The sequence below is a fragment of the Cibotium barometz genome, chromosome 31 (genome assembly GCF_041138505.1).
Source record: "Cibotium barometz isolate CiBa-2024 chromosome 31, ASM4113850v1, whole genome shotgun sequence".
Lineage (NCBI taxonomy): Eukaryota > Viridiplantae > Streptophyta > Polypodiopsida > Cyatheales > Cibotiaceae > Cibotium > Cibotium barometz.
This window is the reverse complement of record NC_141076.1, coordinates 49,660,106-49,667,179: the sequence shown is the minus strand read 5'-3', so window position 1 is coordinate 49,667,179 and position 7,074 is coordinate 49,660,106.

Sequence of the window (7,074 nt, the reverse complement as noted above, 5' to 3'; positions counted from 1 at the left end):
ACATGCAGTCGGCCTGTTGAAAAGGCAACCGATGAACGACTGGGCCTACATGTCCACGACCAACTCCATCCACCAGTCGGCCACACAACTATACACAGCATGCGTGAGAGGTCGAGGACCAGAAGGGGCAGTCGGCCAGCATCCAAAACGTCATGTGACCAGTAGTCGGCTAGTATCTGGATCAGCCAGGGTGCAAAAAATTACCTCCCACACCTGGTAAAAATAGGGAAAAATGGGAAAAAAATACGGGGAGTGAAGAAAAATGAGAGAACACCTACAAAGGATGGGCACACCCACAACAGAGGGCCATGGTGTCTGATAAAGACAAGAGATGACTTCTAACACCCCCTCTCAGCTCCTGGCTATGAAATCAACCCTAGGGAGCTGGAGTGCCGCCTGAGCATAGCCTGAGGTAGAGACTTCATGAAGAGGTCCGCCGCATTGTCCTCCATCGAACAATAAAGTAGCAAGATGTCACCAGCCAAGATCTTCTCACGTACAAAGTGATACTGTATCTCTATGTGCTTGGTCTGGGCATGGAAGACCTGGTTCTGAGCAATAGCTATACAACTTTGGTTATCACACTGGATGACTGTGGGCTCCTTCTGTGGAAACCCAATCTCGCCTGTCAATGAGGAGAGTGTAGAGAGCTTGTAGATAGCATTCTCCACACTGCCTTCCCAAACAACCTGGCCAGTCTCACGGTCCCGTAGAGCAACTGAATGCTCCCCAAATTCCACCTAAAAGCCAGTCTTGCACACTTCATGCACTGATAAAAGATGAAAACCAAGAGCAGGGATGTAAAGAACACGGGAGGCATGCTTGCCCCCCTTGCTGTCGAGAATAATCTCCATCCGGCCCTCACTGTGTATCGGAATGGTGGAGTTGTCGCCAATGAAAATGCGACATGACTGTCGTTTGAGATCCAAAAAGAAGTCTCGAGACAGAGTCACGTGCCTGTTGGATCCATTTGTGTGTCTCCTTGATGTTTTGTGTGGTTTCATAGGAACTAAAGAATATGCTGCCATGAAAGTTAAACGTTGGACACCTTCAAGTACTACTTCGGACATAGGCAATGATTTAGAAGAGGGGCCTCCTAACTGGGAATGATCTTCGAGGGCCTAGTTTCCACTTGCCTTAATAGCTACTACATCGGCCATGTGGGTGTGTCCATCAAGTTCGTCTCTCCTAGAATTCTACGAAAGAATCGGTGTTCCCTAATCCATCTTTAGCTTTTGGGTTGAGGAGAGCCTAAAAGAATCGGTGTTTCTCTCTGATCCATCTTTGACTTTTTTTGGTTAAGGAGAAAGGAGCCATAGGGCCGTGCTGCAAGAGGCTTGCTTTTTTGGGGTGGCAGCACCTTGGTAGCTGTATGGTTTAGGGAGCTCTTACCAACTTGCAATGTAGTAAAGGACCTTTTTGAGGATCATGGTAGCTCTAAACTTGTTAGCAGGGTTGGTGTAGATGTTGTGGAGCTCGTGGGGTGGAAGTGATATGCCCTAGTTCACTGGTAGTCCTTTCTTTAGAAGATGGGTGACTAAGGAAAGGTTGCACTTGTAACTATCAGTCCACTTGAGGTTGGAAGGCATAGTGAGAACCCTGGTGGTAGGTGTATTCAGGTCACGATGAGAGATGTCTTCCCACTTCACGCTATCCTTGTTTTGACAGGGCATTTGATAATGTCTCTGACTATCCCCTACATGTGCAAACACTCACAAGAGCATTCAGCTCAAATCACTAAAACAAAAGCGTGAATTTTGTATTGCATGCCGTCAAGCTACACTAGAGCCCCATTCGTAGGTTGTGCTTCAAATTGAAGCAAACCCTCTTAAGGGTAGCTTGGGTATACTACAAGGAGTTCACAACTCACCAAATCTTCCACTGTACATGACCCTTAAGGAGAAAAACTAGTCGCTAAAATTGCATTGATTTGGACGTGTTTTGAACTGGTTGCTGGGGCTTTATCCAAGGCTACACATCAAAAAGTGCTTTAAAGGCCATGGTAAAAGCCCCTTCAATTTCAAGCTCAGCTTGAGCCTCCAATTTCTATTGTTGTTAATCCCTTTTTTGAGCTATTAATTATAATCTCATTAAAATATTATTAACATAAATTAATGGAATCGAATTTGAAAAATGAAATCTTTGGGCTACATGCCTTGTATAAGCATCATCTCTCATCACTTAGCATCATCTTGTAAAAGGGATATACATTACTCGAGCACTAAAATCAAGGCTTGAGGTAAGACCCCTTTCTCATCATGGAGCATGTAGAAGTTATCTCAAGGTTCGATGGTGATGAGTTTTTTACATGGCAAAGCAAGACCATGTACTTAGGCAAAGAGTACAAGCCATTCAAGACCTCCATTGCAGTCGGGTAGAATGTTCCCAACTTTCGGAACTTAGTGTCTATGCTGATCATAGAAAAGAATTATCTTGGTGATGAATCTTCTTGACAATGTAAGAACAAATCAAAATATGCCTTCTACTCCAATTCAGGTATAAGCAAAGGTAGAGGCCATGGTTGAGGCCAAGGTGGTGGCCGATATGGAAACCAAAATTATGGACAACAACAGTCCAATGATTTGCATAACAACAATCATACGTAGGTGGAAGAGGCCAGTTTAGAGGTAGGGGGAGCCAGAGGGGTCCAGGTGGTTGGCAAAGAAATTAGAGAGTGCAATATTGTTGCAAACTAGGGCACATGGCAAAGGCCTGCTTTAAACATCAGAATGACATTAAAAGTGAAAAGTTGCAAACAAGGCAACTATGTATCATCTCGTGAATAGGGTGGTGATGATAGAAGTGAGCAACTATTTGTGATGCAGCATATGCTCAGTTTCACAAAACAGGACATGTGTCGGGATCTAAAGATATATGGTATTTGAATTTTAGTGCCTCTAACCACATGACTAGTCATGGTGAGTGGTTTAGCGACACACAAAAAATAGAAAAACTAGGTTATGTAGAAACAAGTAATGATACTTCGCATCCCATTCTGCATGTTGGTAAAGTGACATTGTCTATGCACGATGGAAAAATGAAGTACTTGTTGGCATATGCACTTAAAGTTCCTAATATTACAAAGAACTTGGATTTTATTGGATGGATGGTTGAGTAGAGTTTGCAAGTGAGGTCTAATCCTCAATGATGTTTTATGGAAGACTTCAAAATTGGCCATCGTGAATTTTCAAGCTTGGAAATTATTCTTGTCTAGATTCTTGCTCAAAATTTGTGACAAGATGTCAGAAACAATATCCAATAGTCATCATCGGCTTTCATGCTTTCCATAAACTGAAGCCATACTTCATCAAAGGTTATAGGAGAGGAACATTTGTTGTTATCTCTACCATGTGCACATGGATTTATTTAGGTACAACAACTGTGAACACCATGAGATTAGATGTGATCTCATGGTGATCTCCTTACATGGGGCCATGTGCGCTTGTGTATGAATACAAAGTGTGGAGGCTAGTAGAGGGAAAGGAGAAGGTATTGCATACATTATGGTTTACCGATCAATGAGGGACCTATGGAGTTTTGTAGTCTGTTTGAAGGATAAAAATGAAGAATGGCATAAGCTAGAGTACATACTTGGTACATGTGGTACTTGTCTGAAGCCACTATTCTATCCTCGAAGAACTAAATGATGCTAATGGTGCCATAACACGAGTACGCCGCACTTAGCAAACTAAGAAGGGTATCACCAAGAAGACGATCAACCATATTTATAAGGATACGACTTTATCCACTATCATTCCACTCTTCCATGAGCTCTCTCCCAGTTCAAAGAGTGCATCAAACACTTTACTGATGATGTGGTGGTGTTAGTTGTTGACTTTGCTAAAAACTACACCTTCAAGGTGCAAAATGAAATCCGCATAATGGACCAATGCACCATTATGGTTCACATATGCTACTAGAAAGAGAAGGGAGACACCAAGAAGTAAGTAGTTTTCGACATCTCTAATGACAAGACACATGACATGCTTGTGCAACACTACTTCAAGGAACACCATAAGTGGTGGCAATCTCAGGGATTATGCTTCAAGTGCCATTTGGTTTGCTCGGATGGTGTTGCCTCTCAATTCGATGTAGTGCACCTATTTTACTTTGTTGAAAGAAGGTAAATTGCAAACTTTAAATTATGTTAACGACATAATCCGTCAAATTTGTGGAATTGTCAGGTATTGTTCTCTTACTTGTGTTTGCATGATGTATAACTTCTTTGGTAGTGGCAAGGGTGAGCATGATGGTGCACCTGTAAAATCACATCAAGAGTGCCCCATTGTAGAGTAACTTGACGTAAATGGCACAAAAATTGACAATGCACATGATTTAGTTGAGTGGATAAATTGGAAATTTGGTGATGATGAAGCAAAACAGTGACCGTTTGTGGAGGTGAAGGTGGGCAAGGTCGATCATTAAAATTCTTATGGATGCCATATAATGAAGGTCACATGAAATATGCATTGTGTATTTAGCTTCAGTTTCAATGCCAAAGACGTGGATTGCTTTTGAAAGAAGGTTGAATGCACTCCTAGATGCTACCACTAGACAAGAACCCACAAATTCGGGCCAAATGTTCACTAAATAGAGCTTCTTTGATACGCTATAGACATGAACTAACTTGTGCAAAATAGACTTAGATAAATAATTTTTTGTATACATTCTACTTATACACCATCATAAGCAACAATACACACTTTTTGTAAACATTATTTTGACATAATGAAAAGCAATGTGATTTTTGAAGGTCTCTCTCTCTCTCTCTCTCTCTCTCTCTCTCTCTCTGTTTGAGTGTAGTTTTTTATTAATGTTCTTGACTGGGTTAACTTGAGAGGTGTGTGTGTGTGGAGGTAACAACACAAAATAAGTGTGTGTGTGTGTGCAGGTAACAACATAAAAGAAGTGTATGTATAGTAGTACTACTGGCTGTAGCTTAGTACTAATACAAAATGAAACCTACTAGTACTCAGGGTAGAGAGAGAGAGAGTGCGTGTGTGTATTGTGCAGGTGACAATTCAAAAGAAGTGTTTGTGCAAACTAACACTGATAGTTATTTTAGTGCAGAACTAACATTGATAGGAAAAACAATTTAGTTATTTTAGTACTATGTTAGTAATAAAACACTATATAGTCTATTAACAACTGGAGAGAGAGAGAGAGAGAGAGAGAGAGAGAGAGAGAGAGAGAGAGAGAGAGAGAGAGAGAGAGAGAGAGAGAGAGAGAGAGAGAGAGAGAGAGAGAGAGAGAGAGAGAGAGTATTGTGTAGGTGACAACACAAAAGAAGTGTTTGTGCAGACTAACACTGATAGGAAAGGTATTTTAGTACTATGTTAGTAGCATATTAGTGCTAAAACAGTATATAGTCTATTATAATAACAAAGATAGATAGATAGATAGATTGATTAATTGATTGATTGAGAGAGAGAGAGAGAGAGAGAGAGAGAGAGAGAGAGAGAGAGAGAGAGAGAGAGAGAGAGAGAGAGAGAGAGAGAGAGAGAGAGAGAGAGAGAGATTATTGTGCATGTGACTAACATAAAAGAGGTATTTGTGCATACTATTTTCGATATAGGTAAAGAAGTTTAGAACTATGTTAGTACTAAGACAACACAAAACAAGTGTTTTTGTAAACCAACACTAATAGGAAAGGCAATTTAAAACTATGTTAGTACTAAAACAGTAAACAATCTATTATGATAACTGAGAGAGAGAGAGAGAGAGAGAGAGAGAGAGAGAGAGAGAGAGAGAGAGAAGAGAGAGAGAGAGAGAGAGAGAGAGAGAAGAGAGAGAGAGAGAGAGAGAGAGTATTGTGCATGTGACAACATAAAAGAAGTGTTTGTGCAGACTGATGCTAATAGGAATGATATTTTAAAACTATGTTAGTACTAAAATAGTAAACAATCTATTATAATAAATAGAAGAGAGAGAGAGAGAGAGAGAGAGAGAGAGAGAGAGAGAGAGAGAGAGAGAGAGAGAGAGAGTATTATTCATGTGACTAACACAAAAGAGGTTCTTATGTGTACTATTACTGATGCAGATAAAGACGTTTAGTATTGTGGCAGTACTATCTTAGTACTAGAACAATATGCATTCTTCTAATAATTAAGGGGGAGAGAGAGAGAGAGAGAGAGAGAGAGAGAGAGAGAGAGAGAGAGAGAGAGAGAGAGAGAGAGAGAGAGAGAGAGAGAGAGAGATCAGGTTACAAACATAAAAGAAGTGTGAGGTTTGCCTAATATTAATGGTAGTATTATGTTAGTCCTATTGCAGTGTGCAGTGTTAGTCCTATTGCAGTGTGCTTGCAGTGTGCAGTCTACAAGTAAGTAGAGATTTACCGCACTACACATGAATGTGTTAAATTATAAGTAGAATGGCAAATAAAATGTTCAGTATATATGTTGAATTACCATTACTTAGCATGTATTTAGCTTGTGACACAATAATGGATATCTCTAGAAGAAAGAGGAGCATGTGAAAGAACCTTGTGAGCCTAACATCTTTTACTATGTACATAACTACTCAACAATGATTGGAGACCAGATCACATAGGATAAGATGCTAGCTACTACTACTCCATAACATTTATTCAAATTTTAGAAACAATTATACACAAGTCTTGCAGATAAGTTCTTTTAAAAAGAAAAAAGGTAAGAAAATTAGAAGTGGATGTTGTCCAAGATCCTAGTGTGCACTTCGGGGGGTACATGGTACTACACAATTTTGTGGCCCTTCACCTTGTGCTTGACTTGTAGTATTGGGAACTTAATGGCCATCACTGCATTAGCATGCACAATGGCCATCGGTGCCGTCTCCAAGAAAACATAACTTACTATGTTACTTGGCACTTTCCCATAATATACACCATATAACACTTCATCACCAAGTTTAAACACATTCCCCCATCCATCATTCACCTAATTGGTAAGAATAATCTTGGGTTTCTTGCATAGGACAATATTTGTCTGCATTTTTTTGTGCAGTGATAATTGCAACATGATCTCCTGACTCCACCATGTATGCGAGCTTCTCCCTTTGATTGGAGTATGTAATGTCCTCCTCCCCAAGGGACATGTT